Source organism: Podarcis pityusensis (genome assembly GCF_964106645.2).
Source record: "Podarcis pityusensis genome assembly, contig: HAP1_SCAFFOLD_174, whole genome shotgun sequence".
Taxonomy (NCBI): Eukaryota; Metazoa; Chordata; class Lepidosauria; order Squamata; family Lacertidae; genus Podarcis; species Podarcis pityusensis.
The window spans coordinates 76205-89230 of record NW_028293354.1 but is presented as its reverse complement, the minus strand read 5'-3'; the positions used below and the strand labels follow the sequence as shown (position 1 = coordinate 89230).

Sequence of the window (13026 nt, the reverse complement as noted above, 5' to 3'; positions counted from 1 at the left end):
GAGATTTCAGGAATACTTTTTCTCCCTAAGTTTCTAGCTCATGGAGGCTGACAGAATCAAGAGAGATTTTACACAAGGCTCTATAAAAGGAGTCATACAGGAGGACCTGGAGCACCAACTCAACCTCTCCAGAATCACAGGGGCATTTGCCCTTGAGGGTTTGGGCAAACATGCATTCCCAAGGCACAGGGGAAGGAGGCTGAGAGCCAGGGGACACAACTGTAATCCTACAGAACAGCAATGAGCAGCCATTGCAGACATGCCATATGGCTGGTGTGAATCCAGATCCACTCAGCCAAATTCCAAGATGCTGACTACACCATTCTTCATTTTGGAGTCTTCATTGGCTACAAGGTATTCTATTATGAGCTTCTAACGTCTAATTTCACCCATACACCACTGGTCTATTATCATCTAATGAAAGGGAAAATAAAATAACAGTTCTGAATATTTTCTTCAGCAATTTTCTTCTGCAATTCCACAGGGAATCCCGAGCATTGGATGAACAACTACACTCCTGCTTGGTTATTAACAGGGCTATAATTAATATGCTGCTCCTCAAAAATCCCTGTGTATTTTCTCTGGCCACTGGCAACATAACACAAAGGATACTACAACTTAACCAGAATTCTTTAAATACTGTCTGGGATCAGCAAGTCTAATTTTGGATACTCCCGTATTGTGTCCTCTCGGGAAATTAATCTATTATTTAAATGAGACAATTTTTATCTTGGAGAAACCTATTCTAGTATTGCCAGAAAAAACCATAGTTTCTGCATAAAACAAATAGTTGCCCTTGTATTAAGGATGTTGGTTGTAGTGATCTTGCTGCTGGAACTGATTTCTTACAATGTATGTGAGGCTCACATAGCAAAATGCAGGCTCCATGGTCGAAAACATCCACTTCACACATATCATCAGCCAGGAGAGTTCCTCATTGGTGGCATTGTTTTCCATGGTGGCTTCTTCTCCTCTCCAGCAACATTCACTGAGGAACCCCCACCAGCACTGCCTGAAGAGCTTGTGTAAGAACTAAGCCACTCATTTTATTACATCAAAGGAATGATCAAACCTAGAGTTGCGGCCTCAGAATAATGAGTGAGGCAGCAAATGTTTACCCTTTTACCTGGGGGAATCCAGTTTAGATATGAATGGGACTTATGCTGGTGCAATAAAATGGAACAAATGTCTTGTGAATTAAGAGAATATAGGAGAAATTCCCATTTCTGAATAGAGAAATGAATACTGAAATGTATGCATGTTTGTGTGTCTAGGAGAGGCCTTTTGAGCAGCCCATTTTGCTAGACTTTACCTAAACTATTAGAGTATTAGTAAGAATGTATTTTTAAAAACCTGTTCTGAAGCTGAATGTCCTTATGCTTTCATTTTCTGAACTTAGACTAAGCTTTGTTTCAGCACTGAAAGGTACTTATTAGTAAGTATAGAATTCAGTGAATTCCAACGACCATCACTGACTCACGAAAATGAAGTCACTGCAGGGAGAGACCAGAGAGACCAGAGACTTTGTAAGTGTCAGAAAAAGACCTCAGACATGTAAGGGAAAACCTCCCATTACCCCACATTAGCAACCCCTGATCTAGATACTATTAAGCTTAAAACATTTTAAAACTTGGACAAAAGTAAGAACATGAATTACAATAGGGACAAATACACAAATCTAAGATGAGTAAAACTTGGCTTGCCAGTAGTACATGTGGAAAGGTTCAAGGGATCTGCATCAACAGAAGTATAGTGTCCTGATGAAAGGAAATAATAATACTGCTCTATTCTGCCTTGGTCACCTGAAGTCTGTGTCCAGTTTTGATCACCACAATTTAAGAAGGATATTGACAAGCTAGAACATGTGCAGAGGAGGGCATCAAAGATGGTCTGGAAACCAAGCCTTATGAAGAACGGATGAGGGGGTTTAGTATGTTTATCTAAGATGAGATTGAGGGGAGGAATAATAGCCATTTTCAAATATCTCAAGAGCTGTCACCAGGAAGATGGAACATGCTTGTTTTCTCTTGCTCCAAATCAGGGTTTTCAAGTAACCAGAAAGGAGATTTCAAATAAACATCAGAGAGAACCTTCTAATGATAAGAGCTATTCAATAGTGGAACAGACTGAGAGTTAATCCCACTGAACTCAATATGATTAACTACTCTGTTGATATGTAAAAGGATACATCTTTTGAAGTTCCTGCTGATACAGTTTGCAACTCTCATTCTAGGGTGGTGCCTAAGCTTTACCAGCACATTGTGGCCTTGGCATTTGCAGTCAAGGAGATCAACGAAGACCCTCACATCCTACCCAATATCACCTTGGGCTTCCACTTATATGACAGCTATATCAGTGCAAGGAGCACATGTCTTGCCACACTGCTGCTTTTATCCATGGTGGAAAAATTTGTCCCTAACTATATATGTGATGTTGAAAGTTATCTGGCAGGGGTCATTGGGGGACTGGATTCTGAAATCTCCTTTTATGTGGCAACTATTTTGGATATCTATAAGATTCCGCAGGTAGGACACCTATGTACAATACCTCTATTAGCTTGCATAGAGGAAGAGGCAGGTTCCTCAGCATCAGTTCCGGGTGAAGATGAAATTGGAAAGACAACCATGTACACCACCTTGAGTTCCTTGGAAAATAAAGGTTGTACATAATTGTAATATAAGCAAACATTCAGACTGACAGACAGACAAACCTGAATAAAGGGGAAGGTTGCAATAGCTGAAAAAATATGTAACTCTCCCCTGTCTTACACACACATTTAGATCACTTACAGTATATAACAAATGCCACTGATGGGAGAGTGGGCTTCTCTCTCACCAGCAGTTTTTGGTTATGCATCATTTTCTCCTTAGTTAGGAGGGTATCTGAATTAAGCTGCGGAGTAAAAGGGGGAATTGCTTACTGGATAAAAGAAATAAGATTTTAGGCGCCAGTGGAAAAATTAGTGAGGAGGGCATGTCAAATAAGCTGTGGAAGTGGGGGAAATGCTTACAGCTACAAAAACCTTACAGGTAGGAGCCAGTACAATAACTATTCCTCTTTAGCCCACTGGACATAATTAAATATATAGAGAAGTTATTGCAAACTGCAGATACAATCCAGTTCTTCAGGAGAACACTAAAAGTAGTTAGCAGCTGATTCACAAGTGAAATAAATGTTCATAAATAAAGTCTGAGAATAATCAGCACAGTTTTGCTGTGTGATGGGACATGTGCATCATAAAGAAGAAAGACGAAGCTCCAGAGAAGAAATGTGCATCTAACCCAAGTTAGATGAGTTGCTGTTGGAAAAGGGAAATTGCCTGCAATTCTGACAAAGCCAGATAATGTCCAGGAAATCTGTTGTTTGTGGCAGGGTATGTTCCCCCATTCAGTTTTATGCATTTTAGAAGACCCTGCCAAATTTTCCAATGACATAAAAAAGTTTGTTTGTTTTTAAGTGAAGTAGACACAATGCTCTGCTCCAGTCATCAGTGTGTTAAAAAGATTCCTAAAAGTAATATAAAACAGACACAGTTCCCTTTCCAGTCATCAAATTAAAGGTTTAAAAATGAGAAAAGGGAGATGATCCCAGTTTTCAGCCCATCTGCATGTGTTTCTTTTGTAAAACTAAGAGAGAGGCAAACAAACCCTGAAACATTAGCAAAGGGCGTATTAGACTAACAGGGTTCACCTCATAATGTATATGAATACTGTGAAAGGAATCTACTTTGTCTCTTCTCTTCCTCCACTTACTTTTTAGCTCATTTATGGCTCTTCTACCAGATGGCAGCCTCAGAAGCCCTTCAGTATGAGGGGAATCTCTCTCTTTGCTTCTGCATTTCAGGTGGACATGGATTGGAGCTCCTGCAAAAGACAATGACAATGAGAAAGATTTCTGCAAAACCATTTCCCCAATATTTACCAAGAGTGGTGTGTGTTTTGCATTCCTAGAAAGAATCCCCAGTTTAAGTTTTATTTCTGAAATTGATGGCATGCTACAACACGGGACAAGTATAAACCATAAAATTTTTAGCAGCACAGCTAATGTAATAGTTGCCTATGGAGAATCTTATTCCATGGGAACTTTTAGATGGCTTCCATACCTATCAGAACATGATGACATGACATACAATATAAAAAGTAAAGTATGGATAACAACTGCCCATGTTGAGTTCACTTCATTTGTCATTCAAAGGAACTGGGATGCAGGAATATTCAATGGTGCTATATCCTTTGAGATTCACTTCAGAAACCCACCAGGATTTCATCAGTATGTTGTTCACAGAAACCCTTCCAGCCCAGATGGGGACGGTTTTATCAGGGACTTCTGGCAACAGGCCTTTGGATGTGTATTCCCAGATATCACTTCAGACAAGGTGGAGGGGAATATTTGCACAGGAGAAGAGAAGCTGGAGAACCTTCCTGGATCATTTTTTGAAATGAGCATGACAGGCCACAGTTACAGTATCCACAATGCTGTCTACGCCTTGGCCCATGCTTTACATGCCATGTCCACATTCAGACTTAGGCACAGAGGAATGGCGTACGGACGGAGAGGGAAGAATCAGAATCCACAGTTTTGGCAGGTCATAGGCTAAACATTCTCAATTTGAAGAGGCCTGTTATTCCCCCACAAGAGATTGGTTTCCAAAGTGTTGTCAACTTGCTCCTTCATCTCAGACATGAAAAAGTGCTTCTATGAAAGAAGTTTGCAGACCACTGATATGTTACTGCATTCAAAGATAAGAAGCGGCAGTAATGGTTGAGAGAGATGTTCAGCATTATCTCTATCCCATATGCTCCAAGTCCTCCCTCAGATCATGTGATCATACACCACTGTGGTGTCTCCTGAGATGAAGAGGGACAGAGGAAAAGAGGTGGGGGTGGGGGAGATAAAGAAAGGTTGTAAAAAAAGGGGAGAGGGAGAGAGAGGGGTGTGGGAAAGAGAAAATTGGTGTTCCCTCCATTCTTTGACCTGAATCCACTGACACTTGACTGAATCACCCCCACCAATTTCTGTCGTTTTTTCCTACAGGAAGAAAAAAAAATGCTCCACCCTGCATTAGACTGCAGCCTTTTCGAAACAATTGCCTTTTCTGTTTCAATCTAGCTCCATCACTTTCTGAGAAGCATCTCATTTAACAATACGGCCGGAGATGTGGTCTTCATCAACCGGAATGGAGAGGTGGTATCTAGCTTAGATATTGTCAATTGGATTATATTCTCCAACCAAAGTTTGCATAGAGTGAGAGTTGGGAGGATAGATCCGCAGGCTTCTCCAGACCAATCATTCATCCTTGATGAAGATGCCATAACATGGCACAGTTGGTTTAATCAGGTAGGACCACATTATTAGATCATTCCAAAGAAATTCAGTATTGCCTAAGCAATGATCATTCACGTGCATGTCTACTGTCTGTCTTTTAAACTGCATGTTCCTGTGTAGAACATGACCAATGCATACAGAGAGCCAGTGTGGTGTAGTGGCTAAGAGCAGTAGACTCGTAATCTGGTGAACCGGGTTCGTGTCCCCGCTCTTCCACATAAAGTTGCTGGGTGACCTTGGGCTAGTCACACTTCTCTGAAGTCTCTCAGCCTCACTCACCTCACATAGTGTTCGTTGTGGGGGAGGAAGGGAAAGGAGAATGTTAGCCGCTTTGAGACTCCTTAGGGTAGTGATAAAGTAGGATATCCTATCCAAACACTTCTTCTTCATCCAAGTACCAGATTAAGAGCCAAAAGCTTACTGCTAGAAGTCACTAATGGAATAAAGGCAAATGTTTTATTTTATTATATTTACAAATATTTTATAAATATTTCTTAACAATTATAAAATACTGGTTTTTAACTGAGGAAAAGAGGATAAGCCCCAAGATTTTGCCTTTCTTGCTAAAAAGTGGGGAACTGCTATGTAATCACAACACCTACACATCCCAGAACAATAGAGGGAGTATGACATCACTTCAAACATTACTACTACAGTGGTACCTCGGGTTAAGTACTTAATTCGTTCTGGAGGTCCGTTCTTAACCTGAAACTGTTCTTAACCTGAAGCACCACTTTAGCTAATGGGGCCTCCTGCTGCTGCGGAGCCGCTGGAGCACAATTTCTGTTCTCATCCTGAAGCAAAGTACTTAACCTGAAGCACTATTTCTGGGTTAGCGGAGTCTGTAACCTGAAGCGTATGTAACCTGAAGTGTATGTAACCCGAGGTACCACGGTACTAAAAAAATAAAACCATTTTACATATTGTTGGAATGCTGACTCAGCTTAGTAACATAGAGAGGGGCCCAGGAACATGAAGATTTCCAAACTCATTGTTCTCTTGCTGATCCTTCTGCTCTTTCATTTACGGAATAGACTCGGCCTCTTTCTGTCTGTACTGAGAGATGTCTTCCAGGATCCAGCAAGAAAGTGAAGGAGGGACAGCCACCTTGCTGCTACGATTGCATCCCATGTGCAGAGGGAAAGATTGCAATCCAGGATGGTAGGAGAAATAAATAGATTAAATACATTCAGACTCAGCACTAATAATCGAAAGGTGTTGTAAGGATGGCTGAGTTTACTTTTCCAAAGAGATAATCTACTGTATGTGTGATCCTGCCTCTTTGTGATCATTACCTTTCAGATAGTTAAATATGCTAATCAAATGAGAATGACCATGCATTGAGAGTAGTTGGATGGTATGTGGTCCAAAGCACCACTTCTTCCTCCTCCTCCTCCTCTTCTTCTTCTTCTTCTTCTTCTTCTTCTTCTTCTTCTTCTGACATGGCAAGACCCCCAAACCAGTTCCTTGTTAGAATAAAATTCACACTGACACAGAATCTTTATTTAAGGTTATTGGGCAAAATTTTAGGCCACAACTAAATGTGAGTGGTATTGGCCCTGGAATCCTTTAACCAGGCCCTGAAATCCTTTAACGGAATACCCTTGGTCAATGGAGGGGGAGGAGATGGCTGACTTCCCCTCCCCCACAAATCAATGAGCCAATGCCTAACCGCCAAACCTTACAAAGTTGTGACGATTGCTAAGAGGTAGGCGAAAGCCAAGTGGCCATTGCCAATCTGCCAAATGGAAACATTCCTACCTGGCCCCGGGCCCAAGACAGGTGACCAACCAAAGACAAAGCAAGGCCAGAGGACACATAAAATAAAGGGAGGGTGGGTGGGTGTGAAGCAGTGTGAAGCAGGTTCCTGACACGCCTCACGCTGCAGCTTTTATATCCCCCCACAATCACCCCACAGAAAAATGATTGGCCAAAAAGCTGGGGTGATCGTGGTGCCACCCTGGCATGATGGCGTTGCTCCACCCACGCTGGGGGGGGGACCGGGTTGGGGGCCTGACCGCAACCAGGAGCACCCTTAAAAATGATCCCACTTCTGTTTCTTCGATTACTCATAGCCGAGTAAGATTGTCTTCCATAAGCAAAGTTTTCACAATGAGTCCATAAGTGACTGTGGAGGCAAATTCTGGATCCACATGTCCTTCCACAGTGGGGATATTGGTTTCCGGATCAGAGTTGATCATGCATGCCTTTCTCTTTGCACATTTCTACCTTGCGTCCTTAGCATATCTAGAGGGGGCTGTGGCACTCCTTCTGACTTACACAGGCTGCACCCTGGCTAGTGTGAATAAACATTCAGATGGCAATGGCACTGGCTGTGGCACTTACAGGACACCATACCTCTGAACCAATTAAATTCAAGAATAGGGCAGTACAGATAATTATACCATATAAGGTTTTGACATACTGAGCATGCTTGGACTGTGGTCAGACTATTCACGGTAACTAGAGTGAAATAAAATACTGAAGTGGAAATCTAATTCTGCAATAAAATTTTAGCAGAAAACGAGGAAGCTCCTTTATTTAAACTGGGAGTCAGTATGCATGCTCACACTGTTTGTAATTTGGACCAATCATAAGGAGACAACAAAGTGCCTTAAGAGGAAATAGGGTGAGGGAAACAAAGCGTTTCAATTGGATAGGAAATTTAAACTTAATGGAATGTGTGGAATTTGTGCCAAACGTATAAAACTGTTTCGAAGTCTTTGTACGACGTTTAGTTGTTTTAGGTTAGTTAGGTTAATTATTCCCAGGTGAACCTTCTGCGCAGAATTAAACATTTTGGACTACAGTGGTACCTCTGGTTACATACTTAATTCATTCCGGAGATCCATTCTTATCCTGAAACTGTTCTTAACCTGAAGTACCACTTTAGCTAATGGGGCCTCGCGCTGCCGCTGAGCCGCCGCGCGATTTCTGTTCTCATCCTGAAGCAAAGTTCTTAACCCAAGGTATTATTTCTGCGTTAGCGGAGTCTGTAACCTGAAGCATATTTAACCTGAAGCGTATGTAACCCACCACTGTACTTTTCCCCTCACGGTCTCATGTGCTTTAGTGGCATATCCATGACACAGAGAAAGGTTAGATTGCAACAATACCACATTGCATTGCATAAGACTGTACTAAACATGTACTTGGATTTAAACAGAGCTCTTTTCTTCTCAGACAGAAAGTAAACATTTCAGCAAACTGAAATCTGTGACCTAATATATTTGTTTCCCCCCAGATATGAATGACTGTAATAAATGCCCAGACAAAGACTATCCAAGCCAGAACCGTGATGCCTGTCTACCCAAGGATATCAGCTTCTTGTCTTATGAAGAACCTTTGGGCATCAGTTTAGCCTGCTTCTCTCTTTTCCTTTCCCTGATCACAGTTCTGGTACTAGGTACATTTATAAAACACCATGACACACCCATTGTCATTGCAAACAACCGAAACCTCACCTACACTCTCCTCATCTCTCTCCTGCTCTGCTTCCTTTGTGCTTTGCTCTTCATTGGCCGACCTGACAAGGTGACGTGCCTCCTCCGGCAACCAGCTTTTGGTATCATCTTCTCAACCGCTGTTTCTTGTGTCCTGGCAAAAACCTTCATGGTGGTTTTGGCCTTCATGGCTACAAAACCAGAAGCCAGGATGAGGAAATGGGTGGGGAAAGAACTAGGCCACTCCATTCTCCTTTCCTGTTCCATAGTTCAAGCAGGGATATGCACTGTGTGGCTGGCAACCTCTCCCCCATACCCAGATGTGGACATGCACTCAATGACAGAAGAAATTATACTAGAATGTAATGAAGGGTCTGTAACAATGTTTTACTGTGTCCTCATCTACATGAGCTGCCTGGCCACTGTAAGTTTTGCTGTGGCTTTCCTTGCCAGGAAGTTACCAGACAGTTTCAACGAAGCCAAGTTTATCACTTTCAGCATGTTGGTCTTCTGCAGTGTTTGGCTGTCCTTTATTCCCTCCTACCTGAGCACCAAGGGAAAATACATGGTAGCTGTGGAGATCTTCTCCATCTTAGCCTCTGGTGGTGGGTTGCTGGGGTGCATCTTCTTCCCCAAATGTTACATAATCATTCTGAGGCCTGAGCTGAACAATAGAGAACAGCTAATAAGGAAGAAAAATTAAAGAAATGAAAAACCTGTAATCTGCTGTATTTTGTGTTTTTATCTGTGTTTACAGTAGAACAATTGGAAATATAAGTTCAGCTGCTCCCTTTTATAATTTTTTCTAGAGTCCAAATTCCCACAGTTGAAAATACATTTGTAAAATTGACTTATTTGCTTTGAAGTAAACAATCATACATTTCCACATACATTATTCTCTTGTAGCATGTGTTGACAAGAAGACTCAGAGCAAAACTTGTCTCACACTTTCAGCATAATGGGATCTGTGAAACTGTACTGTTGCAGGCCATGGAATTTTCAAGTATTTATTGATTTTCAAGTATTCATTCTGAGTTCAAGTAGGCGACATCCACATCGAAATGGTTCACCTTCCAACTTCTTTGTGCAGCAACAGCTAAGAGCATGCGCAGAGTTTCACTTCTGGAAGTCGGAGAATACACTTCCGTGAAATGGACTCCTTTCCTCTGCATGAAACCTCTTGCCTTGTACTCTGGTTCACCTGACTCTGTGGGTTTAAGGCGATAAACCCATCTGCAGCAAACAGCCTGTTTGCCACCCGGCAAATGTGTGAGGGAGAACACACCTAGAGACTCCATTGAGTTCATCTCCTTCTGCATCGCCTCATGCCATTTGCTAGCTTCTTCCTGAGGCAACTTCTGAACATCCTCAAAGGATTCAGGTTCACACCTAGCCACACCAACCCACACACTAGTGGCTTCATACCTGTCAGGTGGCTTCCCCTTGGTTGACCTCGCTGATCTCCTCAGCGCAAACTCTGGGCCCCCCCTCTGACTCACTGGGGCCAGCCAAACCATCCCCTGTCTCAGAGACCTCCCCCTCTGACCTGCTGCGCCTTTTGTGTCTCACAACTGGACCTGTAGGTGAGGACGGCTCAAACTTGACAGAACTGAAGTCTTGGGACTTCTCTTTGGAGGGGTTCTGAGCCTCTCCCTTGGGGACTCCTGTTCTGAACTCTGTGGCTGCGGACTCTGCTCCCCAGCAACAGATTCAGCTTCCTCCTCCTCTTCTTCCTCATCTGAGTCAAACTGCTCTGAAAGAACATCTGGGTTCCCATGTACGCCTTTCCACCCATTTTGCTCACAGAACTCAGCACTTCCGCTAATAAACAGCCGAGACTGATTGCCACTGGGATATGCAAAACGCCACACCTTGGAACCCGGCTCATAGCCTACAAAGATCATCTTCTTGTACCTTGGTTCACCCTTTCTCTGATTGGCCTTTGGGATGTGGACCTAAGCCTCACAGTAAAACACACAAAAGAAATCCACCTTGGGCTTCTTACCGTGCAGCAGAAAATAAGGCATGTCCCCTACACTTGAATTGTACACTCTATTCTGTATGAAGCACACTGTTTTATACCTCTCCGCCCAAAAATGCTGTGGGAGACCAGAGTCATAAAGCATGGCATTAGCGGCTTCCTGCAGCGTTCTATTTTTACGCTCTGCAACACCATTCTGTTGGGGACTGTGTGGTGCTGTTAGCCTGTGGCTGAATCCCTTCTGTCGGAAGAAATTCTGCAGCGCAGAACCGGTGAATTCCGCTCCATGATCACTCTGAAATGAAACAACCCTAGTGGAAAAATGCAGCTCTACTGCTGTGATCCAATCTCTAATCAGTGCAGCTGCTTCACTCTTGTGTCAAATTGTAAACAGCCACGTGTTCTTCGAAAAATCATCAATGATCAGAAGAATGTACTTTGATCCACTTAAAGAAGCTACCTGCATGGGACCACAAAAATCTGCATGAACCAGCTCAAAGGGTTTGCTGGTCTTCCTTTCTGACCTGGGATAAGTACATGTGGTAATGTGCTGGTCCCGGGGGGAGGTTACCGTGAGGCGTGGTCAGAGTCTGGTCCTGGGTCAAGGGTCTGGAGACAGTCCACAAAGGGCGAAGCGGGGTCCGAAGCAAGAAGCCGGGCGTGGTCGGGAACTCCGGAAGAACAGGTCTGGGTGCTGGCAGAAGCAGGTTTCCAATGACGTTCCTCCCGCAACCTGGGACTGGGCTGACTGGCCTTTATCTCCTCTGAGGCCAGGGGCGGTCCTGGCCCACAAGTGACCCGCCTCTCCTGGCCTTAAGGCGAGCACTCCTCCTGAGAGAACCCAGTTCCCTCCGCCTCTCTGCCCTGAGCCTCTGCAGCTCAGGAGAGGCTGGAGGGTTACTGGACCCAGGGGCAGCTTCACCACCCCCTGAAAGGGCTGGGAGAGTTGCACCTGCAGGCAATGGATCCTCAATCACCCCCAGAGCCAGAGGGGATGCATCTGGTGTCTGCTCCTGAGGATCCGGCACAGGTGCAGGCCCTTCAGACTCAAGCCCCTGCCCCAGCTCAGCCGGCCCTGAAGGCGGGGACTCCTGTGCAGGCTGGGACTCCTCAGATTCAGCTTCTGAATCAGATTCCCAGACCATCACACCATCCCCCCCTCCCAGGCCACCCCCCAACCGAGGGTCCCGACACGGCTTGCTGTGGTACGCCGCATGGAAATCATGGAGGCAGGCAGGTGCGTGGACGTTGGCTGCTGGTTCCCAGGAACGGTCCTCAGGTCCATACCCCTTCCAATCTATGAGATACTGCAGCTTTCCCCTGTTCTATCGGGAGTCCAGAATGCATTCTACCTCGTACTCGGGCTCCCCCTGAACCAAAACTGGCTGCGGTCAGGGACGGTTCAGGTGGAACTCTTCAGACGGGGCCACCGGACTCAGAAGGGACCTGTGGAATACCGGGTGAACCTTCAGGGTTTCAGGCAACTGGAGACGGAATGCCACAGGCGTGACCTGGTCCATGATGGGAAATGGGCTGGTGAAGCGGGCGTCCAGCTTCCGCGAAGGCCGGGAGGGGTGGAGGTGGCGAGTAGAGAGCCATACCAGGTCACCGACATGTTGTTCAGGCCCCACCTGGTGGTGGCGGTCGGCCTGGGCCTTGTATGCCTCCTTGGCCTGGCGCAGTTGCTCCATCAATAGTTGTTGCTGAGACTGGAGCTCCTGAAGCCACTCTGTCACCGCAGGGACTGGGGATGCCGGCAGCACATCCGGGAACAACCGCAGATGGTAACCGTAACTGGCCTGGAATGGGGTCTGCTGAGTGGAGGCATTCACCGCGTTGTTGTAAGCAAACTCCGCCAATGCTAGGTGGTCGACCCAGTCATCCTGCTGGTAGCTGCAGTAACACCGGAGGTACTGCTCCAGCACTGCGTTTGCCCGTTCCATCTGGCCATCGGTCTGTGGGTGGTAGGCTGACGATAGACAGACCTCTGTCCCGAGGGTCTGTTGCAATGCTCGCCATAAACGGGATGTGAACTGAACGCCCCGGTCAGACACCACATGCTCAGGTAGGCCATGCAGGCAGAAGACATGCTGAAGGTATAGCTGAGCGGTTTCCTTAGCTATGGGTACGGATGGGCAGGGGGCACAGTGCACCATCTTAGTGAAATGGTCGGAGAAAACCAGGAGGCAGGTACAGCCATGAGACGGGGTAATTCCACCAAAGTCCAGCGAAACCGTGTGCCAAGGATGTGGAGGGACTGGTAACGGCTGAAGTAGG

At 45.0% G+C, this 13026-nt stretch overlaps 1 pseudogene across 1 annotated transcript; it reads left to right on the top strand.

Annotated features, from left to right (window-relative positions):
- Positions 1 to 259: 259 nt before the first annotated feature.
- On the top strand, positions 260 to 9471 carry LOC308469051 (vomeronasal type-2 receptor 26-like; annotated as a pseudogene). Its single transcript has 7 exons — positions 260 to 354; positions 807 to 1025; positions 2234 to 2658; positions 3760 to 4585; positions 5110 to 5337; positions 6360 to 6486; positions 8570 to 9471. The product of its transcript is annotated as a vomeronasal type-2 receptor 26-like (transcript).
- The last annotated feature ends 3555 nt before the right edge of the window (positions 9472 to 13026 follow it).